The following is a 26,044-nucleotide window of genomic DNA, read 5'->3' as shown; positions in this document are numbered from 1 at the left end:
CGGCACGGCACCGCCGCCGGGGACAAAGCCACCCGGGGGAGCGGCGCCTTCCCGGAGCGCTCAAACGCCGGTTCCGGGTGCCCTGCACGCCGCCCCCGCGCCCATCTCCGCTGCGCTCCCGGGCGGGAGGCAGGACCGCCGCCGCTCCGCGCTCACGCCCATCGTCGGGGTAAACGCCGCCGCTCCCGCGCCTCCCGCGGGCTCTCGCCGCCGCCCCGCTGCCCCCGCCGGGCGGGGATAGCGCCGCGCGGCGATGCGGGGACGCCGCCGAGTCCGTCCCGCCCGTCCCGGCCGCTCCCGGGGCGGGGGCGCGCGGGAGGAGGCGGCGGGGCGGGGGGGAGCGGCGGCGGCGCTGGAAGGTCCGGGGCGCGCATGCGCGCTCCGGCGCTCCGTGACGGGGGCGCTCCCGCGGCACCGGGGCCCGGCTCGCGCTCCCATAGGCTGCTTCCCCCGCCAGGCGCGCGCCCGCGGCGCGGCTCTTCCGACCGCGCTCGCGGGGGCGCGCGCTGCCCGGGCCGTGCGCCGCTGTCACAGCTGCCCGCGCGCCGCTCCCCGCCCTCGGCGCGCGCCCTGCCCGCGCCCCGTCCCTGCCAGCTCCGCTCCTCCGCCGCCGGCGGGTTCCTGCTTCCGTCTGCTCCCGCCGCTCCCCCGCCCGCCAGCCCCGCCGCCCTCCCCCCCCCCCCACCCCACCGCCCGGCACCCGCGGCAGCGGCAGCGCGGGCTCCGCCGGCGGCGCCGGCACTCCGGTAAGGGGATGCGGGGGCTCGGCGGCAGCCGCGGCGGCGGCTTAGTACCTTGGGGTACCGAGGCGAGACGGGGCTGCTCCGGCTAGCGCTCCCCATCCCTCTCCCGGGCCTGGCGCCGCCGCTTTTGCGACTCGGGCGCTGCTCAGCAACCGCTGCCGCCGCCGCCGGGGTGGTGATGGCGGGGAGGGGGCCGGTCCCCGCCGTGTGCCGGGATCCCCGTGGGCTCCCTCACCTGAGGGTCGCCGGTGGGGCCTGAGGCCGCCGGAGAGGGCGGCGGAGGAAGGGGAGGCCGGGGCTCGGCGGGCGGCCGGGGCATCACCGTGGGCGGGCGGGCCGGGCCCGGGAGGGGGATGCGTGCGAGCCCCGGGCGGCGGCGTTGCCCCGGGCGCGGCGGTTCCCGCAGCGCTGAGCGCGGCTGCCGCCGTCCCGTGCGCCGCGGCCGCAGGGCGCGGGGGGCGGCCTCCAACTTTCCTTGTCCCGGGAACTGCGGCCGCCCGAGGGGACGCCCGCTCTCGGCAGGGAGGAATGCTCGGGAAACGTGGGCTTTGAGTCCGGACCTCACGCTCTAGGGCCGCCTGGTAGCTCGAGGAAATGCTTGTCTGTCGCGGGTACAGAGCCACCGGTTGTTGCCTGGGGCTTTTCCCACGGCGACCTTTCCCGCATTTCGGCACAACTGACTTTGGCCGTGGATCCTGTTAGTGGTGAGGCTCTGGCAATTTACTCTAAGGCGAACTCTTAGGCTTGACGTGTGCTCCGGTCTTTCACGCGTGTGTGCAAGTAGGGCGCGCACTGTGTTCTGATGCACTGCGAGGACCAGGCTTTGAGGCTCTGCTCTCAGAAGCTCCTGGTTGAGGGTACAAGAGGCACGGACTATAGTGCGGTGCTGCGGGTTGTACCAAGACGCCTAAGGGCAAAGACATCGGCTGTAAAATTGCTTGTTGAAGGACTGTAACTTCCTCGGGGCAGTACCTGCTGTAGCTGCACACATGTGATGCACATGCTGTGTGTACATGGATGTGACAAACAACCCTGCGTTCAGAACATTCTTGTACTATCTGCGATCTTGTATTAGCGCTTGGCACCTCTTGTTCTGCGTGTGTGTTTGTATACCGAAGCATACACATCAGCTGAACATTGTATGTTTCATTATTTGTGTGTACGTATATGCACACATACTCTTTCTCTCCCGAAGTACAGGATCTTAATGTCTAGGCCTGAAAGTTAATGCAGTAAATACCTCAAAAAGAGCGAGCATGAAAAGGTTTCTTGATTTCATAGCATTAATCTTATTTATTTTTTCTGAGTAATTTTCCACTTCAAGTCATCAAAAACTTCAGAAAAGTCTGAACTGCAGAAGCAAATAAGTGGCTAACTTGCCTGTGCTGCTGGTGCTTGGGGTGCTTTTACAGATGACTGTTACAATTCCTTTCATTATTAAAGAAAATTAGCTATGAGGAGTTGGTGACTCTGCTTTGATGTATTTCCAGTAGCGTCTGTTTCTCAGGTTATTGCAGGTGTGCTTAGTGCCAGATTTTTATTGATGCTTGTTAGGGTTTCATGTGTGTATGTACCTTAAGCAGGCACACTAGCATATTGCAGAGTTCGCATATTTTCCCAACTACATGTAATAAGACAGCCTTTTTCAAATTTGGAAGTATAATTATTACTCATATTTTCTGAGCAAGAAGTTCAGCAATGAGGGAAAGGCAGGAATCAACTTGGAGTGTTGAATCAGGCACGTTCACTCTTTTAGTGATGTAGCTGCCAGGAGACATTTGACAGCTGGAAAATACAGAAGTTCAGCTGGAAGTTGTAGCTTTCTTTCCCTTTTAGTCTGTTGTCTTCATTTGTTTAAAATTTTGGTGGTTTCATGAGCTGAACAGCTGAAAATATACTAGTTGTAGCTAATATGATGTATATATATATAAAAAAGCTATACTCACTGGAGTAGAAATGGAACTACTTCACCTTAAATGAATCAGTAAAGGTTGTACTAAACCACATAGGGCTTCCCTTTGGTTTGACATCTGTGGTTTATGATCACTTTATTGACACTGCAAATAGAGACTTGCTTGTATGATTGAATGCTTATGTATTATAAATAGTGCACTCCATTCATAGTGTAAAAATTTTATTTTTGGTCTATTTCTGTCTTTGTGTGGCTGTATGGAAAAGGTGCTTTATCTGGCAGCTCTTTTCTAAACCAAATGATTTTCCCGGGCTTGGAAAGTATGCAGTTAAAAATAATAAATGATAATTTTATTTATAGTTTATCAGATCAGTCTGTTCATTGACATTTCAGTGGATAAAGATGAAGAAGGTTTGGATTTGAGTATTTATATCTTGTTGCAGAGTCAGAATTAAAGTAAAAAGTCATTACTATGATCTTAGGCTGGTCTGGAGGGGGAGCTAGTGTCAAAGCAAAAGTGACTTAATTTTCTGGACGCCTTCAAAAGCTTGTTGTTTGGTCATAGATTATGCTTCTAATACAATAATGAAAACAAATATAGATGATACATGCTATGTATGATTGCATTAATATGCATCTCTTGTATGATAAAAATAATCTGCAAGTGAAGTGGTGTGTGATTTTTTTTAGGGAAATAGAGTATGAGTTTTGCTATTGTGGAAACAAAAACTATATCCAAAGAACTTTGAAGTTGCAAGATCAAGTTCTTATAAATCATGAAATGGCAGAATTAGAGGTTCTTGTAAGACATGTAATGTGGCCTATAAATGTAGGGTTAAATGTTACATTTTTCCCTACAATGTTGCTTTCAGTCTACAGCATAGAATGGCATAGATGGTGTTCAGTGTGTGACACTGAATCCTTTTTCTTGGTATCGAATAATGTGTGGCCTCACTATTTGTTTATGTGCTGTTCATACTGTAGTTTCTTAATTTCCTCTTTTGCTGTTTCATTACCTTCAGTCTCTAGTGCCTGCATGTTTCACTAGTAATATTTTCACATAAGTCTCCTGAGATGTATTATGTATTCCTTTGTGTTGAATATCCAATTTAGGACCTTTATGATATGATTTTTCAAAATAATCTGTCAGTGTTTTAATGATTTATGTGTTCTAAGATGTTTTCCCATAAAGGTCTAATTTACTAACAATAATCTGGCTTTTTTTTTTGGTTATTTTTAATAAATCCCTCAACAGGGATCCATAAATGCACATCTAGAAAAGATGCTTTATTTGTATGGTGTGTTGATTTAGACTGCAAGTATAAATACTTAAATCTATTGCAGTGTTACTACCCCCAGATAGTAAGTCCATAATTTTGGTGAAGAGTGCATTACTCATTAAAAGTTTGTGGGTGTTTTTGATATTTTTTTTCTTTTAAAGATGATTTGTGTGCAAGAAAGAAGGAAATAAAAATTTCCAGGACAGTTATAATTCCCTCACTTGTCCTACAATACCTGTCTTATTAACAACACACTTGCCAACATTTGCAGTGCATGTGTCAAGGTCATAATATCATATCATATCATGTTGTTATTTATTTTTTCTTTTCTAACACTTCTTTCAGTAACATAGCGAGAGTACATTGGGCACAAGGGCACAGAGAACAAGATCAAATAACCTTTAATTTTTGCGATGTGTCTATATATTTTTTTTGAACCAACAGTTAGGTTTTTTTATAGTCAACTGTTTAAAACTCCACAAAATTCTTTGCACATAACCAAAAGGTTCAACATTCTAAGTTAAAAAAAAAGTCACCAAGCCTGATGGACAGGAGGAAACCCTCTGCCCTGTGGGATTGCACGTATGACTAATACGCATATAGCATATAAGTCTTTTAAAATGTGGAAATTTGTCTATTTTGCCATGAGACTTGTGCCACTTGAGCTAGCTGGGAATGCGATAGTAGTAATTTGTAATTCAGCTGTGCTCAAAATGATGTGGTCTGTGTATGGTTTTCGGAGGTTTTTAAGTGTTTGAAGCTAGAGGTGAAACTCTGGAATCTTGGATTGTATTCCACGCTCTGGGAGTGAGCATGTTCTGTTGGATGCTTTTTCTGCTTATTCCTTGTGTGGTATCTCCCTGTCCCAATCTTCTTTGCCCTGTTCTGAAATTTTCATCACAATCCTATTTTCCTCAAGTTAACTGTTTGTTTCTTGCTAAAGGGCTTCTTATCTGACATCCAGTATTGCTGTACATAGAGATTCTAACTAATAAATTGTTTATCCCAGTTTCTTTCACTGTTTGAATCCTTTTTGGCTTTTTGCAGTCCTGTCTTGCTGGTCTGTCCACTACCCTCAGTTTCACATCCAGTTCTCTGTTATAAAAAGCATCTCTTCTCTCTGTGTTGTGCATTTCCGTTGGCTCCTGTAGTTCTGTCTTCTGTAGTTTTTCACCTTCAGTTTTGTTCTTCATTCTTCCTGGCTTCTCTCATCTGAATTTGTTTTTTCCTTTCCTGCCTGTCTTCCTATGTGTTTCAGACTCGGTCTGTATCCCAAACTCAAGATTGTGTTCGCCGTGTCAACTCTATCATATTTTTCCCATTTTGCAGTTCTGTCTTTAGACAAATTTTATTGATTCCTCTTTTCCACCCTTTTGTTTACGTGGATAGCTTATGTTTTCATACTTGTTGGATCCAGCAGGGGTATCACTGATAATAAATTTAGATGCCAGTGATCCATCCTGATAGTCAGGGAAGCAAGCAGGCCCATCAAGGGATGAGCTTGACTTTGTGGGGAACTCATGTCTGAGCTGCAGTGCAAAAATGGGATATACAAACAGGGGCAGCTGGGACAGGCTACAAAGGAGAAATTTAGAAAGAATGTCCTGGTATGCAGGGATGGCACCAAGAGAGCCAATGCTCACCTAGAGATGACACTTAAGAGGCAGATCAAGGACAGCAAGAAGAGTTTCTTGTAGTACTTGAGTAGTGAAAAGCACAACAAATGAAATAGGAGATTCTTTTGGAAACTGATGTGTCACAGTGACAGTGGATACAGATAAGGCTGGGGTACCCTGATCCCTCTGTTCTTTAGCTGAGTCACTGCCAGCAAGGTCTCCCAGGCTGCTGTGCTTAGTAACAAGGGTTTGAGGAGAGCAGCTGCCAGCAGTGGCCGAGGATTCAGCTCGGGATTATTGAGAGAACTCAAATCCTACCAATATCAAATATCAAATCCTACCAGTGCATGGGGTCAAATGGACTGTGCCTGTGAATGTTGATAGAGCTGGTCAGAGTCACAGCGAGGTCCTTCCCCATCATCTTTGAAGTATCTTGGATACCAGAAGACCCTTCCAATGGCTGAACAAATGTATATGTTTCACCCTCTAAAAAGGCCAAAATACAGCCCAAAGAGCCACAAACGGGGTAGCTTCCTTTTTGTCCTGGGAAAATAAGGACATGGGTGTTCTTGGAGCACATTTCTGGTCACAAGAAAGAAGTAAATGGGAGCAATCAGCATGGATTTATCAAGGGCAAATCATGATGAGGCAGATTGCATTATATGGTAAGCTGACTGAACGTTTGGATGAGGTAAGAACGGTGGATTTAATTTTCCTGGACCATAGTAAGATTTTCAGCTCTGTCTCCAGCAATATTCTTGTATCCAGATTTGGACATTGCAGGTTGCTGGAGAATATAGACAATATAAAAAGACTGGTTGGATGGATGGACTCAGAAAGAGGTGCTTAATGTGTCATATAGGGAGGTTGGTAACAAGAGGGGTACTGCATTTAGGGATTTGTCCTGAGTAGTGACAAACTGTGCTTTCGTGCTTGCAGATGATACCCAAATTGGGGGGAATAGTTGCTATGCTTGGTGATGGGGCTGCCATTCAGAGGGACTTTGTCACTGTGAACACAAGGCCTGTCTGGAGCTTTATTCAAGAACAACTGCAAAGTCCCACACTGATGAAAGAGGAGCACCTTGTGATACAGGCTGGGGACTGACAGGCTGGAAAGCAGCTCTGCTGGAGAAGCCTGGGGTGCTGGCAGACAGCATGGATCAGCAGCATGCCCCTGCAGAATCACAGAATGGTTCCCAGCTACCAGTGTAAAGCACAGCACTGAGGACTGCTAAGGAAAAGAAAAAAAAATGAACTCTATCTCAGTCAAACCCTATACAAAGGGACATAAAAGATCCTCTAATTCCAATCCCCCTTCCATGGGCAGAGACACCTTCCACTAGAACAGGTTGGTCAGAGCCCCATCCAGCCTGGCCTTGAACACTTCCAGGGATGGGCCATCCACAGCCTCACTGGGCAACGTGATCCAGAGTTCCACCACTTTCAAAGTAAAAAGTTTCTTCCTAGTATCTTATCTAAACTTTCCCTCTTTTAGCTGAAGGCCATCTTCCCTTGCCCCATCACTACATGCCCTCCTTATTGCCATTGTTTTTAAGTCCCACTCCACCTGTCACGTAGACTCCCTTTAGGTACTAGAAAGTGCTCTAAGGTTTCACAGGAGCCTTCTCTCCTTTTCCCCTCTCTTTCCCTCTTGCTCTCCACAACCCTGGCTCTCTCAGCCTAAAGAAATGAAGGGCAACGACATCCTGGAGTCTATGAGAAGGAACATAACCAGCAGATGGAGGGAAGTGGTTGTCCCTCTCTACTTGGTGTTCATTAGACTGCATCTACAGTGCAGTGCCCAATTTTGGGACTCTCAATACAGAAAAGACGTTGATAAATAGAAGTGAAGTTGGTGAAGGACCAACAAGATGATTAGGGAGCTGGAACACTTGTCCTGTGAAGAGAGGCTGAGAGAGACAGGTTTGTTCAGCTATAGAAACAGGTGATCTCAGTGGGATCAAACAACAACATACTTGTTTTTTTTGAGGACAACTTGTCCTCAAAACACATGTTTTTTTTGAGGACATCACTGAGAAGATGGAGTCAGGCTCTTTTACTGAGATGTGTGGGGAGAGGACATGAGGCAGCGTTCATAAATTGGAACAAAGAAGGTTCAGGCTGGATATAAGGAGAAACTCTTTCCATGGGGGTATTGAAGCTGTGTAAGAGGTTGCTCTGAGAAGCTGTGTAGCTTCTGTCTTAGAGGTTTTCAGGACCCAAATAGGAAAGCTGAGCAACCCATTCTTAACTCATATCTGACTTAGAGCAGAGAGATTGGACTGAGGGACACGTGGAGGCCCCTTCCAAGCTCTTTTATCCTGTGAGCCTACAGCTGTGTATCTTTAGTTCCCAGAAACCTTAGAGGAATGGAATAAGTACAGACAGAATATGTAGGTGGCTCAGCTGCAACATATCAAAACAAAATCAGGAACAGTGACATTACAGTGAGCTTGACAAGAGCATCACTTGTATGTCAGGGTTAGCATTTTGCAGTCTCTTAGAAAGATGCGTGTAGCGCTTAAAACATACGAGTGATTAAACTTTTTGAGGAAAAATAATCTTTTGTAATGAGGCGAAAGTGTATTTTTCATGGAGCTTTCCTTGGAAAGAGGAAAAATATGTTTTGCATGCTGTGTAAACATTGAAGCAGCTTTGACATGGGCACCTGGCACAGAATGGGTCATCTTGAAAAGCCTTTGGCAACTTAAAGTGAAAAATGATTCTTCTACGAGGAAGTATCTGTCAGCCTTAAAAGTTGGTGATCTCCACTGGTCATTTGTCATGATAAGTATGTAAATTCCTATTATGTAGCCCATAATGCATCATTTCAAGGTGATGATTTTCTGACAATCTGTTAAATCAGTTGCAATCAATTCTGTCTCCCCCTCCCCACCTCCAAATATTATATACTAAATCCCTCACATGATTATTGTTTCTTCCTGCTCTTTTCTCCCTCCCCTGCCACATTTTCAGGGTGAGGAATAAATAAAAGAAGAGAAGTAGTCCTAAGATGCAAGGAGCCCAGTAACTGTTTTGGAAGACTTTTGGCTAAAAGTCTCCAAATCGGAAGAGTTGCCTGTAGCAGAGAACTCTTGTGAAAAAACAGGCGGGGTGTATATGGATATTTGAAATTTTATTTTTGTTATTTAAGTATGAAATGTTATATGAAGTATGATCTTTTTCAGAGTTTTTTGCCTCTTCATTTGTATTTTCTAACTTGTACTCTTCAGGTATCCTTCCTAAAACAAATGGTGATTTTCGTAGCAAAGCATAGTTTCCAATAATCAATGATTGTCTTTAGTTCCTTCAAGTGTTAGATATTTATAAAGCATAATGTGCATAATTTAATTTCAGAATATATAACACAGTAAAAATAAATAGTTCATCTGTTGGTCATTCTAGAACTTGATGAAGTTTGTGCTGCTACAATTGCTTTGTGGTAGCAATATTCTGAATGTAAATGCTTTTAAGGAGTGTGCTTTCATTATATGTTTGCTTCATAATCTTGTAATACGATGCATAATTTTCTATAATGTTAGAGAATTTTTTTTGTGAGGCAGTTAATAGCAATAAATATCACCATGACATTATCAATTCTACATGCTACAGACTCTTTAGAAGCTTGTGGAACATTGCTGTGAATATCTTATGGACATCAATTTTGACTTGCTGTAAACTAAACTTTTTTTTCAAAGCATTGCTCTTACAAAAGGTTTTGTAAAAGACCAGTAGGAATTCTCTTTCAATAACCTCCCAGTGTTCATCTTTAGTTTATAATATTACTTATGTTTTACTTCACCATTTTTTATTTGCACAGTGACACAGTAACTTTTCGAGGTAAATTTGATTTGTATGGGTACCAATATATTTGTTAAGATTTTTTGGAGTTCATTTATTTAAAGGTGTTTTTGTGCATGTATGTAATAAATGTTAAAGTAAGTATTTATCTAATATGCTGTTTTATGTTTTTATGATGAGTTCATAAAACATATTTGTAAAAATATTTGTTTAAATTATTAATGTATTAAATTACAAAAATTTCTTCTTAAAACCCTTTGCCTCTAAGGAAAATCCTGTTGACCAAGTTCAGGATGTGAGCTTTCAGATTGCCTGGAACCTTTGTCTTTAGCTCTGTGCCTCCATTTATGATGATAAAATGTGTAGTATACCTGATATGCTATACTTAGCTAACATTTTTTCACTTTTTGGGTGTTTGCTAAACAACTTGCTTTGTTTGACAATCAGTACTCACACAACAGCAGCTAAAGCTGTTCCCTCTCAAGGATACAGTCATCTAATGTGGATGTAATCTGTGGATAGATAACTCTCTCCCCACACCCCCTTTTTGATTTTCTCCCACCCTGAGTTGTATAAAACCATGGCAGGGCACCTATGTCTTTAGTTTTGCTCAGCTGCCTAGGCAAGCATTTGTTTCTTATTTAGGGCAAGATTTGAATATAGAGGAGAAAAACTTAAAACCAAACATAGATGTTTTCCTTACTGTTGAGGGTTTCAGTGAGACACCTTTGTGCTATAGTGCCATGTCTCAGTATGCTTAGATAGTCTCTGCCCTTCTTTTTCTGTAGTCTGGGGTTTAGAATGACTTGTTCACAGTTTACAATCTTCTCGATGCATGTCTTCACATTTCTGTTCAATAACTAAATCTGTTTCACAGTTATCTTGGGACTTGTTTTTTAATGGTACAGCATCTGACTTTTTGATCTGTCTATTGCTTGGGGTGTTTTTAAGTTATAGCAGCTAGGACAGCATGAATTACACCTTTTTCCTCATGTGGCCCACTCAAGGCATTCAGTGGCATTGAAAGATGTTCTTGAGTTCTTGTCCTTGAGTTACTCTTCATTGCAGATGCCTGCTCAGCAGTCTGGATTTTGGATTGAACTGCTAGACATTCTCTTTGCAATGCTTTTTGTCTTTTTAGCATCAATCAAGTGGTGCTGGACTAGGTTTCAATACTCTGAAGTTTACTCTGCCAGGCTGTAAAGATGGATGGCAATTTTGGTAATATGGCAGCTTACATTACACTCTATGACTGTATTTTCAAATTCTGCAGATACATGCTTTATGTACTTCCTAGGGAGCAGGGGATGTTCCCTAGCAGGTTGTTGATGTTTTTTTCTGATGTAGTTTTTTTCTTTTCAGTGGCAGCGGGATCTTTGTAATGCATGTGAGAAAGCCCTTTTTTCCTTCTTCACTTAATTACAATGGATAGTGCTCTTACAGATGAGGAATTCAGTATAAGTAGAGCAAAGAGATGTTGGTCTCTAAAGGAGCCAGGCATACATATGAGATACAGAGAGATCAACATAATTTAAAATGCTTATTTGATTTTCCTGTACAACGTACTGCAGCATCACGCATAGGTTATGTTAATAATTCTGCAGATTCTGTGTCTACCAAAGAGCTGAGAGAACATGGTCTGTATTCAATTGCTTTCTCTTAAGACCCTTCTGTATGTGTGCACAAAGTCACTTGCAGTTTATCCTTAGGTGCACTGAGCACATCTATTTGCTTGAAGCTGTTGGGACAAGAATAAGATATATCCCCAGTACTGAAATCTGACATAGGGTCATAAAACCATGTGTTGAGATGTGACAGGATATGCTGGCATCTCTTCACCATAGATGTTTTGATGTTAGACTTTGCAAAGAATGAATTTGAAATACTGTTTTCATTTTGAAAATGAAATTTTTCAATTTGTTGAATTGAAATACTGGTTTTTGCTTACTTCCAAATCCAGTATTTCCAGAAGTCCTGCAGTAGATAAGAGCCCGCTCTCTCTGATTTGAGAAGACATTCATGGTTTTGTGGCAAACTGTATCTTCAGTTAAGACTTCCAAGACTGTGCCTTCTGTGGCTCGTGTTCTTATGTAGATTGTGAGTTCATTTACTTTTCCAAATGTATCAGTCTCCGGTTTGCTGTTTGAGTGCTGCTGCTCTTTGGGGTGTGCTTGCTTATTCTTCTCAAGAATAAAAGGGGAAGTGTCGCATTTGTATGCCTGCTAAGTGGATTGCTTAACTGCATGCATGTCCCCTGTGTTGGTTTGCTCACAGTTACAGGTTCCACCAGTGGTTAAAATACCCTTTTATCCAACTCTTTATGTCAAGTGGACAGCAGTTGTCCTTAGAAAAAGTCATTAAATTTAATGACTTAAATTTAAGTCATTTTTCTCTGCAGTTTTTGTTGACGTGACATGTTTCCCCCCCTGCCCCATCTGATCTTTGATTGGTCCTTTTATATTTGCTAACTCTGGGGATCCCTTTTGGGCTGTCTGATTCCAGGTTTACTCTTGCTTACGTAACATCCTGCTTTCTCCAGTGGAGAGCCCTTTTCCGAGAGGAGAGATTTGGAAGATGAGCATAAAATTGACTGTGGTACAATATAGTAGAGATTTTCAGGTATTTTCAAGTCATGGCATGGTGATTAAGACATTGGTATGATATCCTGAATGTCATGGAGTCACAGAATGGTTTGTGTAGGAAGAGACCTTAAAGACCATTCAGTTCCAACCCCCCTGCCATGGGCAGGGATACCTTTCACTAGACCAGATTTCTCAGAGCTCCAGCTTGACCTTGACTGCTTCAAGGGATGGGGGCATTCACAGCTTCTCCGAACAACCTGTATCAGTGCCTCACCACCCTCACAGAAAACAATTTCTTTCTATTATCTGATCTAGATCTACTCTCAGTTTGTTGTCCTGCCGCTACATGCTCTTGTCAAAAGTGCGTCTCTGTCTTTCTTGCAGCCTCCCTTCAGGTACTGGAAGGTAGCAATTAGGTCACCCTGAAGCCTTCTCTTTTGCAGGCTGAACAAACCAAATTCTGCCAGTCTTTCCTCACAGGAGAGGTGTTTTCTATAGATTGTTTAGAAAATAAAATGATTCATCTTGGCCTTTTGATTTTATAGATTTATATGACTAATTTTTTATGCTTTCAAAAATCTGAGCTATAAATGGAGGTAATGGTTTAGTGTCCCATCAGAAATGCTAACCAAGGTATCAATTATATGGTTATATTTGAAAACAAGTGGGAAAAATAGTTAGCAGAATTGTATCTTGTTTATTTCAGAGTGCTATCTTGAAGGCACATGCAGATTCTGAACAGCTTTCATGCAGAGTCAGGCCTTTTGACTTTCTTCATGTTTATATAGCTAATATAAATACAGAAACACTTTTTCACAGTCCTTAAATTTTCATTTAAATATATTTCCTCGTGGCGCTGATGAAAAATGCTGCAATATGGTCATATTGTGCTGGACAGCAAAGGTGCAGCCTAGGTGTTCCTGGAAATTGTTTCCTGCTGAGAAGTTTGTAAATAGTGGGTGAAAGTCACTGGCAACCTCAAGTCAAACTTATTTAGCCAGTTTTTCATTTCTTAAAGGGTTTTACTGTGATCTGACTTCTAGGGCAGTAAAGAACTGCTTGTGTACTTAATGTTCTCTGTGCTATTCTGTTATGCAAGAGCTCCTTGAAGTCATAAGCAAATAGGGAATCTTTAGATTGATAACCTTTTGTTAGTGGCTTTTCTCTTGAAGTCTTCTACAGTTGTCTAGTATTTAACTTCTTACCATCCCTGGCAGAAGCAACCACAATGAAATTGATTATTTATCTGATTTAGGCATATCTTATCACAAAAGGTCATAGTTTTAACTGTTCTTTTTGAAATCATTGATAACGTGAAATGGAAGCATTTGGAATGCTCCTTTGGACAGTTCTTTCCTTGGTTTTTGCTTGAAAACATTTTATTAATATGGTGTTTATTAACTGTCATTGCCTGGTGCTGAATTGTACCTAGAACTCAGGGCCCTTAGGTTCTGCCTTTTTTTTTTTTTTTTTTTCTTATGTTAAGTCAGCTGTGATTGTAGATAGAAAAAGATGCTGTGAACCATGGATTCCCGTCTGAGAATTCTTCAGCTGTGTTTGGACATGCTGTGTGAAGACTTACTGTTATTTTGAAGGTGGATAGTCCCAGGTGTGCACTTAGTATGTGCTAACATAAAAAAAATAGTGTCACAGTATTTGAGAATAAACAATGATAAACCAGAATGGAATATTGTAATTTGAACTGATTTTTAATGACACTTGTACTATTACAGGTGTCTGTCTCCCCTTAATTGCGCTAATTACATATGTGTAATTGGTGACAGCACGTATAGTGTGTAGAGAAGAGATATTTGGAAGGCAGACTCATTAGTTCTTGAGGGTGCATTTTGAGCTTCAACAAAGTATTTTGTGTCTCATCTGTCTTTTGTCTTGTACATTTTCAGCTTTAGACTTTCTATTTCCTGATGGCAATGTATGAAGTGTAGTGACAAGTTTGTCCTTCTTTATCCAGTAGGCTCTCTAATGAGTTCAGTGATGGACAGCACTGATGTCAAGCTGTATCTCTGTAAAACTAAGTGTACAGTGAAAGCTGCTACAAATTTTGCTTGTATATCAGGCTTAAGACTACATATGATTTTTGTTTTTAAACATTGTCTCAATGTCTGTACTTTCATATTTCCCAGAGTTCATCCATTTCCTACTGTCCTGTTACTGGGATCAGGATTTAGAAGAAACACCTTTTTCTTGATTCTGTATCTCTTGGTGTTTGAGTACTGCCTTGTTTTCTTTGCTTGGTGTCTGTCAGCATCTCTGACTGATGGGAAATCGTGATCTATGGTTAAATGAAGCAGCTGTTACAAAGGAAAACAGAAGTGGTGCTTGTACAATTTATAAAGTTCTTTGCTGTTTGTATAGTATAGCTTGAACATATCCATATTATATGCATATGGACAGATCTATGTGCAAAACTATATAATTATACCAGATTATACTGGTCACATAGGGTGTCTCACAATCATGACCACAGTCACTGGGTAGTGTAGGGAAACCTCATTACTACCACTGTATACTTTTCGTTGGGTATGAATGAAACATTTTTTGTGGAGCCTTTAACCCACAGTAAATTAATTGCAGTGTTTATCCGCGCTCCTTCATACATTATAAACTTAAATAAAAAGCGAAATTCAACTTGATTAAAAATCAACATATAACTTTTTTGCTTTTTATCCCTATGTAGGAAGGACATAGGTATAATTTGCTAAACATTTTCTTCATAAATTAAGCATGAAAGAAGTAAGAAAGTTATAAAAGATTGGCTAATGGATAGTAAAAGTGGGAGGTAGAAAAATAACAACCATTTCAGGAGGAACATTGAAGTGTACATTTGAAGGAATAATATTTTAGTATCACGCTGTTAGTCTGTTTGTGATGAAGCCTGCTCAAGGAAAAGATGTCAAAAATTTTTCAAATACCAGCAACTTAAAAGACCTGAAATCTCTGAAATGAAATGTACTCTAGTATTAGTACATGTTTTTTTCCCTAACATTTAGATTCCATAGAACTCGGTGTGTAGTATCAAGGAATGTATTCAAAGGCATTTTCTGTTACACTGAATGATAAAAATTGCATGGGTTTTCTTTATTATATTTATACTGTTGGAATTATATTTAATACAGATTTTCAGCTTCCTTCATTATCCGGCACCTACATTGCAGGAAGGTCTTTCAGATTTTGTTATTGAAAATCCTTGACCACTTCTTTGATCTTAATTGCCAAGATCTTAAATTTGATAGACTTCTTGACTTTGTTTGAAGATTTGTTTGATGATCTACCTTTGATTAACCTGTCTGATAAACATGAACATTTACCGTGTCTGATAAACATGAAGCTGCACTGCTCTCTCAAGGGAAGCAGTCTTGTGTGTTCCTTTTTTTCTCAGCTTCCTGGTTGCTGAACGCTGCTTGCATCTGTTCTTAGCCTTCCCACGGAGGAGCAGTGGCAGCAGTACAGAATTGATACTATCTTTGAAATCTGCACAGCTGCTGGTATGGGTCTGAGTCACAGCAGTGAGGTTGACCACAATCTTGTTAATGCACTGCTACTTGACCAGTCACTTAATAAAAGCAGAGTCATTCAAGCTGATCGATGATAGACTTTGGAATAAAGCGCTATGATTTTTATTTGGTTCTTGTTTGAAAATTATGTATGAATTCCTAGTATAATTTCCAGAGCAAAATCAAACCATGTGCTCACGGTAGGTAGGTTTGAAAAACGTACCTTTTCCAGAAGGTTGGAAAAAAATCAAGAAGGAAAAGGGTGAGGCATCTAAGGCACAGTAGAAAATGTGGTTTCTTTCTTTTAGTTTACTAAATAATTTGTTTCAATTCACACATCGAGGATTTTTAATAATTCTCTTGGTGTTGGTATTTCTCTTGTGTGTTAAAGTATTTTTCAATATAAATTTTCTCCAGCTGTAAAAGACTTGAGTTTTTTGTATTTTTGTACCTACAATGGTATTTGTAGGGGTAGCTGGTATTTGCAGTGGGTAGTAAGGTGTATATTTTTTAATTTTTAAAAGACTTTACCTGCTTTATGTCAGAACTTTAATAGCGTGAATTAAATTCCACACTTTAAAATGATCCTGCAAAATAAAAAGCAAGGTTCTTTAGCTTTTTATATAAATGTGAACTAGAAACAAATAAGACTTTTGTTTGCTTACAGCCATGTTTCTTTGTGCTGTGTTTTCAACATCACAGTTGTTTTTCAGTGACATGTATGGTACTGTCTGTCTTCTATGAAGCTTGCTGATATTTTTTTTCTTGTGACTGTCAAACATTGTCTTTTGGTAGGATGGATTTTGATTTTCTCTTTTGAACTAATTAGTGCAACAGATATCAAATAAACATGAGGCATGAACAATTTTCTACCTCAAATTCAAGCCCAGGTTTGATTTTTTTAAAATTTTGTTTCTTGACCTATTTTTAAATGAATGGGTTTTTCCAGCATTTCAGCTCGTAGATTGTTGTTCCTTCTATATGTTCACTGTATTCTCACTTAACAGCATTCTTAATTGGGTTTTCCTGATAGCTTTTTTTCTAGTCTTTTCATTCATTACCCTGTATCTACAGAGTGTTCTGTCTGTGTGATTTTCTTTCCTTTAAATTTTCTCATTCTTTTGGTTGAATTTCTAAAGATAGTTACTACTTTCTCCTTTTTTATTTTTTTTAATGTACTTTTCCAGACTTTATCTGCACTTAATTTTAGTTTCCTTAAGCTGGTTTGATTTCAAATCCCTTTTGACTGCATCATCACTAATAAAGTGGACCATTGTTTGTTACTGAGGACAGCTGGCACAGATTGAGATTTGTCCTTTCTGTTAATCTTTCAGCCTTAAAACAGGTAGCTCTGTGCTCAGTACTGCTGGAAGTTTTCCCAGCCATGTGATAACCCTCAGATTGTTCCCAGAGGTTGGGAGAGTGCAGTTGGCCTTTATCAAAAGTATTTCAGGACTTGTTCTGACACGATGATTTGCATTTCAGTCTCTGGGAAGGTTTTAGCCATTAATGTATTGATGTAACCTTTAAGGTTAACTTTTTTAAAGGCAATAGTTGAGCCGGTTACCAACTGGAGGTTAGCTCAGTTTTATCTGTTATCTGCTTCCTAAAAGGCCTACTCTGTGAATCATTAATATTAAATCTTGTGCTTTGAATCATTCTGCTAGTTGTCTAGAAAAAAAACCCAAACAGTACCCAACAACCAAAAAAAAAAAAAAATCCAAAACAATTTCAACAGTCCCTCTAACACCCTCATCCACTTAAATTTTCTGGTTTGGTGATTTATAGGAGGTCAACATTTTCCTCCTCACTGTAGCTTCTCCATTCTAATGTTATGCAGAATATTTGGCATCTGTTGCATTCTTTATTTCAGAACAGATATTCTAATCTTAACATGCTCAAGACAAGATTTCCTTTCCTTCCTGCCCCACCCTATATATCCATGTTCCCTGAGCCAAATATGCCTTCTAACAGGATGGAGTACCTCACAAAATGTGTTGTGTCAGTTGAGTTATATTTTTGTTTACTTGTCGAGATTTCCAGCTACCCTTGTTTTCATTCCCACAGTTCTTGTATTAGTGTGCTGACAAGCAGAAGTTTGCAAGGAAGCTCTGGAGATGTTTTACTGTTTGCCACCTTCTCCTCCCTGTGACCCTTTAGCTACCCACGCTTGCCACTCATTCCTTTGGAGCTGTGATCTAGGTTGCCATTTGTAAGTCTTGTTATTTTATTAAAGAGGACAGTCTTTGCCTTTAATTTGCTCACTGGTGATTTGAATGACAGCAGAGTTTTAGCCTGCCAGGCTGGGAAGCACAGATGGCACTTCACATGGCTGAGAAAAAGTGGAACTCTGGGGAAAAGAAGCATATGTTTTCCTGGATTTGAAAGAACTAAAAGAGGTCCACTGCTTGAAGTGTTTTTCCAAATTTTCCCCAAATTTGCACTACACATGAAGTAGTGTAATGTATTAGCAATGTCACTTTAGCATACACAAAACTTTGTAAAGTGACACTGAACAACAGTGATGTTTCTTCCAGGAATAATGGGATGTGTCAGCTAGGGCCATGTAAATAAAAGGGAGAAATTAGTCAAGTGGTTGGGCCAATGTGTCTTGAGGGAGTGGAGCAGGAAAGAACTTGAGAACGGTGCAGTTCTCAAGTTCTCAAAATAGGTTTATTTCCTTCTGAGTTGCCTAGCTCTTGGCAAGTGGATGGATTAAAAATGTGTTTATATTTGGGACAGTATTTTATAACTTAATTCTTTATTTGCCCCTTTAATATGCCCATGAAAGAAGTCAGTGGATTGTGCATTGTTCTGTGTACTGCATCAGTTTTGTGGAGTGTTCTGAGTTTGTGCCTTGAGAAACCATTATGTGTTAAAATTTCAATATTGTGAAGAGATTTTGTACCTTAAAGCAACTATTTTATATTTTCTTCTGTAAAGGATAAGCACTTAATGATACTAAATTTTGTTCCTAATTGTTGTTTGTGCTGTTAAAAATGGTGTGCTCTTAGAACAAGGTCAGAGTGGCAAAGTACTGTGGAGATTTTTGTATTTTATGTTTATTTTGGTGAATATTGAGGAATAATTCTCCCAGATCTGGCTTGATTGAAAGTGGAATTTCGTTGACCAACTTGTATGTCCTTTTCAAACCAGCGGTAATCAAAGCTTGTTTGAAGGGGAGCCTTCTATAAAAAACTGAATTGCAGAAAGAATCCTGTGCACTTCTCTGCAAAACAGATGATTCCTGAGTACTTCTTCTCGGTGCAGTAGAAGTTTGATGATTTGAGTCTGTACCTTGCATATGCTAACTTTTTTAGCTCTTAGCAGTAAGGAATCTGAAGAAAAAAAATGCAACAAAACCAAACCCTAAACCATTATATAATGTATATAGAAAACCCTATATGATTTTTTTTTAATATATACATGAAAAAGATTAGCTTTCCTTCTGTCTCTTTGGGATGTTTTCCTTTCCATACTTGTTTTAAGAAATTTGCTTAGTACCAGAAATTAGCAGTGCTACCAGACAGATGGATTGATAGGTATAGGAGAAATGAAATTCAGTTTTTCAGTTATATACCTGCTTCTCTGTGAGAAAGATACTGATAAAATCATGTTCTGAGCCTAACTTGGGCTTCCCGGAGGAGTAATTTTCTATTTCTTTTTCTTTACCAATTTACTGATTTTGTTTGTTTGAAGTGGTTTTGTTGTGCTTAAATTGTTTAAAATAGATTCTTTTCGTGCAGTGTTCTCCCTAACATAGGTACAGTCACTTCTCTTGAAACTTGTAGCTGGAGAGCCAGCAGTGGAATATGCAGGTGACTTTACTAAGTAGCTGGTCTGTAGGCTTCAGAAATTGCTTGTTCTGGAGAAGGTAGGATTGTCACGCTTAGGAGTAGATTTATGGGTCTGAAGTAATAGAAAATTTTTAATAAAAAAAAATAAAATTGCAAATTCACTTATATGAGCACTGATAAGAACTCCTGATAAAACCAGACTGGTGATCAGAGGCAGATTGCTGTTGTATGACCCAGCTCCTGATCTGCTTCCTTCTCAGATGATGTGGCTTGGTGAGAGTAACGTGATTCTAAATCACACCAGCTGGTTTGTAGCTTTTAAAAACAGATTTTTAGGACCAGGCAATAAAGCATTTGTTGATTTACATTTAGATTTGCATTAGCTCTGATCACAGTCACACTCAGAAAAGAGCAAGTCATTTGGGTAAGAAAGAACTGTTAGTGTGATTAAGCTGAACTTGCCTTCTTAAAGTATAAAGAAAGCATTTGTCAACTGAGACCTGGGAATAAATAACAATAGTCTTTATTGGGTAAGGGGGCATTTATGGGAGAGAAACATCAGAAAATAAATATATTTGAGGCATAAATTTAAGAACAAATCTTGTTTGAAAATCAGAGGATGAGGTCTAGTCTCAGTAATGGGGAGAAAGAAATTCAGTGGTTCAAGATGATCTTTTATATATTTATGTAAGAATACCATGTAAGATGATAAGGTTGATCCAGGACTCAGAAATTAAAAATTATCATTGGAGATTTCTTGGTACTAGAGTAACAGAAACCTCTGAGAAAGATGGTAGAGCAGATAGGGAAATACTTGATTGTTATTTGTAATAAAGTTTTCAGTTTTACAAATTCTGTTCCTTAGAGCTACCACTGGTATCCTGTACATATCTGAAGGAGATATTTATTATTTTTAATTTTTCTCTTAGTGCATAGTTTGTTTTCTTCTGAAGCAGAGACAATTTGCCGTTCTCTAAAAGTGGGATTTTGAGTGGTGAGTCTGATTTGTCCTGTGGTATTGGGAAAGTAGTCCTGGCCTGGCATATGGGTCTAGTGTCTGTGTTTAGAATTAAATCAGCTTGCCCCAGTCAAATGGAGAAGGGATGGGAGAAATGTTTCCTTTTTTCTTCCTCCACGCTGCAACCCTCTTTGTTCCTAAGGTTATGTAGGTATTTTCATCTAACACTTCTCTAGTTACAGTCACTAAAGTGTGGCATCTTGAACTCTATTACCTTGCTCTTGTGCTTTCAAGTTTTGTGTCTTTTTAAAATGCAACTTAAATTATATGAAAAGTGTTGATGGAATGTTTTGATTGTAATGCAGAAGACTGGATTGAGCATTGCAGAAGTTGCTGAATCCTTTATAAAGATATATATATATATTTTAATTTAAAGAAAAAAGAAAAAAGGTAATGACTAGTTTGTGTACACCCAGCAATTCAAAGTCATATCTGGGCATATAACTAAAATTTCCCATCCATAAGGTCACTTCATGACCTTTATTTTTGAAAAGATCTGTGTAAGAGGGCAAATTTCTCTGGAAGGAACCACTATCTAATTAATGATATTTGTAAATACTCTTGAGGTGGTTGAAACACAAATGCAAAGATTTTTTAAAAATACTTTCGGTTTTTACATGAATAGAATTCAAATCTCAGGATTTATTAGCAATACTAAGCTGTAGAATTGTGAAATTTTTGCTAGTTTTGAATGTTTCAGAGTAGGCTGTTTTAAGGTAATCACAATTTATGTAAAGTGACTGTATTCTTTTTATGGAAGTGTGGGGAAAAAACCCAAAGAGCTTTATTTCTCTCCTCTTAGTAGTGTAGGGCATGGTGATTTCCCCAGCCTGATAGGACTGGAAGGCCTTTTGGTACTGCTTGCAATTCTATTGCTTAAAAATAAAATTTAGTAATAGTTCTTGTTGTTATATGAAATATAGATGTTTCCACTTCATGTTTACCATGAGCCAATCTGTCTAAATCTATTTTTCGATATGTATGGCTCACATAATGTACTACCTTCTAATTGTTAATGAGATTGGAAATATGAACTTGTAAGAAAATACATCATATAAAAGTAAACATAATTCTAGACCATGCCCTAATGTTTTCCCTGTAGGGCTACCTCTTGGAACAAGTGGACTGCAAATTTTGTTCTGCTTGGCTTCTTGAGTCACCTTCAGCTGAAAGTTTCACCTCTCCATTTTTGTGAAGCAGGCAGTGTAGCTGATTTGATGAAAGCTACAATAAAAGAACGAGTTTATTTTTTCTCACTTTACTTTTTATACATGAAGTAACTGGGTTGTATTTTTTTTGTTTGAATTTCTGAGATACTTTATCACAGCAAAAGCTATAACCTTTTCATTGAGTGCCTTAGCCAAGTATACCCAAACTATCAATCTCAAATAGAAGTGAAAATAGGCTATCTCCCTGTTTCCCTCAGGCTTTCCATTTTTGGAAGTTCATGAGCTCTGACTTTGTAGGTGCTGATTACTTTAAATAATTTATTACATGAATAGGAAAACACAGAATTCAGATTTGTTTTTTTATCACTGTTGCTCCTTTTGAGAGCTTTGGAATTGCCAGTTCACCTTGTTCATTTAACAGTACAGCTGCTGGAGCTTCTCTTTGAAATAGAAAAATCACTTCATTTTCATTCAAAAATAAAACTAATTTGGTAGAATTTTCATTGCAGTAAAAGTCAGTTATCTGAAGCATTTATCTTTTTTTTTTTTTTTTTTTTCCTTTTTTTCCTGTTCCTAGTACTATTGTTGCTTTAATTGGTTTCCTGTTTATTTTTTTTTCTTGCTTTCATTCCTTTCCTTGAAGTCAGGTTCACAAATAAGCTTTTTAAACAACCAATTTATTGCTGTTTCAGTCTGATAGTGCAGCTTTTGATTGCTTTTCTGTTAAATGGCCAGAAATCAACATTTAGTTCAGTAGCGTGCTGCCATTCTGAATTAGTGAGACAACTGTTAGGAAATTATGAACTCCACGCCTTGCTAATCCCAAAGTAAGATTTTGTTTAAAACAGTTGTTTCTTCACTAAAAGAGTAGTCAAGCACTCTAACAGGCTGCCCAGGGAAGTTGTTGGGCCTCCATCCCTGGGTGAATTTAAAAGATGTGGCTCTTAATGACATGGTTTAGTGGTGGACTTAGCAGTGGTAGGTTTATGGCTGGACTTGGTGATCTTAAAGGTCTTTTCTAACCTAAATGATTCTGTGATGAAAACTAATTATCTTTTTCTCTTCTACTTTCAGAGAGTTGCCTATGCTTCAAAATGAAAGTGAGGAAGAAGAATCCCCAAAAATATTAATTTAAACAATAATTATTGGTTTGTAAGTAAGTACTTTTCATTCTTTGTGGTGTTGCCTTCACAACTGAAAACTACTCTTCTGTTCATAAGTCTTTTGTCAGCTGAGAAAAGGAAACTTTGCAAAAGAGAGGTCAGGTCCTTTAGTTTTGAGTGATCACTGACAAACTGGGTCAGTCAGATAACCGTTTCACCTTTTGTTTCTCCTTACATCTATTTCTCTCCCTTCTCTTTGCTGCTCATTTCTAAAAAGAGAAATTCTTTGGTAGTTTTGTTATGTACCCTCTGTCTTACATACAAAATCATGCATACATTTGGCAGTATTTTTGGGCCCTTTCCAGCTGTACTGCAGCTATGACATGTTATTTCTCAGGGATAAGCTGTACTTCTGCAGAGGCTGGGCACAGGCCCTACTCCATGAAGGTTTTCAAGAGATATAAGCAACTAAGCTGTTGTGGGTGGAAGGTATTGTGTGCTCTGGGATATTCCAGATCCAGTGCTATTTAATACTTCAGATTCTTATGCTTTTCAAGGTCTGGGCAAGTACATAATAGTCGTGTTTGAGGACACATTTTTTAAAAATTTAAATAAAACTGTTTTGCCTTTACAGAAAGGTAACTCTTTCTTTTTGAGAAGAATGCTTAAAGAATGAAGTTCACTGAAATGTGAATCTGGGTGTGAACTTAGAAACTAAGCATATTATGACATTATTTTTTTTTGATGCAACTGCAGAAAAACTGTTATGATCATTATTCTTAACTATGATAAGAAAGTTGTGAAAATTTCTTAAACTTTCACAATTGAACAAATTAGACTAAGAGTTCAAGCAAATTTTTTGCAGATTTGATGCCTTTACAGTTCACCCAACTTCACTAGTGGTTGTCAGGCTGGCAATATCTAAAGTGCTCTCAATTATTTCGATTTATTTTGTGCACTTATAATTCTGGAAGTACTGTGGTATTGTAAGAGTTTAATGAATGGTTTATTTAAAAAAAAGAAAAAAGAAAAATTAAAAAAATAGTGGGATTTCAAGTAACATTCTAGGGATTTTCTGGCCTGCCCAGAAGAAAGAATATGGTGATAGCTTTCCAAGTGTCCAGGTAAGTGTCTTGAAACTGGGTTAGCTGTTGTGAAACTTCTTCCTGTTGGTGAAAGGACTTGTTTCCATTTCCTGAACCCAGCTTTCTTCTCTGTCTGACTCCTACTGAAACTAGTTAATTGATTTATCTCACAAATCCAGGGGAAAGGTGGCTAGTTTTATTTCTTGGCTTTTGGGATGGATCAGCTCAGACAGCTGTACAAACAAGTGTCCAAATGGTACCGAAGAAACAGAGAGACTCTTCAGGCAGGAGGAAATAGTGTGGAAGCATCACCTGTCCCTCTAGGCAGCTGCCAGTCAGTGGATTTGCCCAGCAGTTTGTGGGCACGCTCTCTTGAAATTGTTAGGCTGGGAATACATGATTTGACTGTGGAGAAGAACAGGCTTCTGTGGAAGCTTCAGACTAGAAGTGGCTAATCTTGCCAGATCCCTCCCAGCCATTGCAGTTAGTTGGAATGGTTTATTGAAATGGAGTAGAAACAATGATTCAGAAGAAAAAAGATCTTAGCAGGTAACCAGGAAATCTGTAACAATCTTTCTCCCACCCTCCAACTCTCCAGCCCCCTGTGTAGTATCTAGGTGCTCCAGGCTCTGAAAATGAATGAAAGGTAGAAGAACTTTCATGACCTCTCAAAACCTCATTTGTAGTCAGAATCAGCTGGTCCCTTGTACATGACATTATGTAGTAAAACAATTTGTATCTTGATTCAAAGTTTTGTAAATTAAAATTTGTTTCCTTGTGAGAGCCTGCTTGCAGGCATACATGCATATGTAATTAATTGCTTTTGTACTTCCTGTTGTTCACACTAACTTGATTTGTCCAGAAGCTGTGGTGATGGGTTGACTTTAGCAGAGGTGTGTTCCTTCTTTTAGCAAGAGAGGCACAGTGGTTGAGAGCTTCATGAAACCTCCTCTTGCCTTTTCTTTGTAGTTTGTGTGGGAGGGTAATTAAAAGGATTTGTACAGATCTATAAACTGAAGTGCCTGGAGCTATAGTTAAGCCAGTGGTTTGGTATATGCATTGCTCAATTTACTGAGGGAGGTTGAGCAGTGGAGAAAAACTGATTTGGGCTTACTGTCTAGGTAAGATCTAGGTAGTGCTGGTGGGTTGAGACAAGTAACTGAGCACTACAAGGTGATATCTTTCCTGTATTACTTGATCATGCAGTTCATGGATTGTGTTGGATTCCTGCTTCTGGTCAGATTTTGTAACAAGCTGGATTTGGAATTATTTTCTGCTATCGTAGTCTGGTTTGGGAAATATGTATTATCATCCATATACTTAATATTTTTTTTCTGATTCTTTTCAGATATAAAAAACGTTTCCATGGTAGCCCTTCCTTTTTTTCTTCCCAAATCATATTTCACACTTAGTCTAATCCATTCCATCTCTGAAATGCTGTTCTGTAGTTTGTTGAGAAATAAAGATCAAATCAACATTTTTCTATTGCATTCTAAAACACTTTCTTATCCTTTCTCAGATATTCTGTAAATTAGATTAATCTGCGATAGGCTTTTCAAGATAAACTAATCTCTGGAGAAGGCCTGTATATCTTGAGTTTTATTTATTGTAAGGGCACCTATAATCTCGGATAGGTATTCTCTGTTTCTACATATCTAAATAGATCAGTATATGATTCCTGATGGAATATACCTTTTCAGGAGGATATGTTGCTGTTTTAGCCCTGCCATTTTATCAGGACTGTCTGTCTGTGGTTCTGGAGTATCTATGATCTTACTTGCTACTTTCCCTCTTGCCTGAGGATCAGCAAAATCTGTTTCTTGTTCTAATATTTGGCTTCAGTGTGCTCTTCTATCCTGGTAGACATTTAGCTTGGATTCTTCTTTGAAAGATTGCTTTCTGCTCCTCTGTCTCTCTGAAGTATATTCTTTATTAAAAGTATGTTCTAGATAAGTCATTTCTGATGCAGAAGCACAAACAACAGTCTTTTATGTTTTTCTTTTCAAGAAAAGAGGATTTTAATGGATCTATTGACACACATGTTTACTGCAGTGAAAAATGATACCAGATTGAGACACTGCAGAAAGGTTGGAAGGTTGGAGGAGAATTTAACATGAAACAAGAAATTAGAATGAGCAGGGAAAAATGGGATTGAAGCCATTAAGGGCAAATTTAAAATACTGCTTATAAATTAAAGAGGAAAGTAGGCGAGTCCAGGATAAGGAATGGCTGAGAGTTCTGAAGAAAGAGATTGAGGTTTAAGAGCTGACCTTAAATCAAGAGTATCATGCACCAAAAGTAGTTCTGAGAGTTCAGGATGAGTAAATTAAAGTGCTGTCATTCAACACTGTAAAACTGATGTAAATCCCTCTGCACAACCTAGGATAGAAATGGAGTCAACTAGGTAATTGTGTCCAATTT

General features: G+C 39.6%; 1 protein-coding gene across 20 annotated transcripts in view; it reads left to right on the top strand.

The window, feature by feature from the left end:
- FUT8 (fucosyltransferase 8) overlaps positions 1 to 26,044 on the top strand; it is a 100,765-nt gene continuing 74,721 nt past the window's right edge. For 4 of the 20 annotated variants that reach the window (XM_086893884.1, XM_086893878.1, XM_086893890.1 and 1 more), the window contains exons 1-2: positions 589 to 746; positions 22,510 to 22,591. The gene's annotated coding sequence lies outside the window, so the exon portion shown is untranslated. Of the gene's footprint in view, positions 170 to 428; positions 747 to 1,135; positions 1,448 to 17,523; positions 17,664 to 19,600; positions 19,673 to 19,740; positions 19,779 to 20,177; positions 20,243 to 22,509; positions 22,592 to 26,044 lie in introns of those variants that run through there. The other 16 variants (XM_086893891.1, XM_086893882.1, XM_086893888.1 and 13 more) reach the window with 13 other exon arrangements.

The sequence above is a fragment of the Cyanistes caeruleus genome, chromosome 6 (assembly GCF_971803275.1).
Source record: "Cyanistes caeruleus chromosome 6, bCyaCae1.hap1.1, whole genome shotgun sequence".
NCBI lineage: Eukaryota > Metazoa > Chordata > Aves > Passeriformes > Paridae > Cyanistes > Cyanistes caeruleus.
Note: the sequence above shows the minus strand (reverse complement) of the source record. Positions and strands in the feature narration are given on the sequence as shown.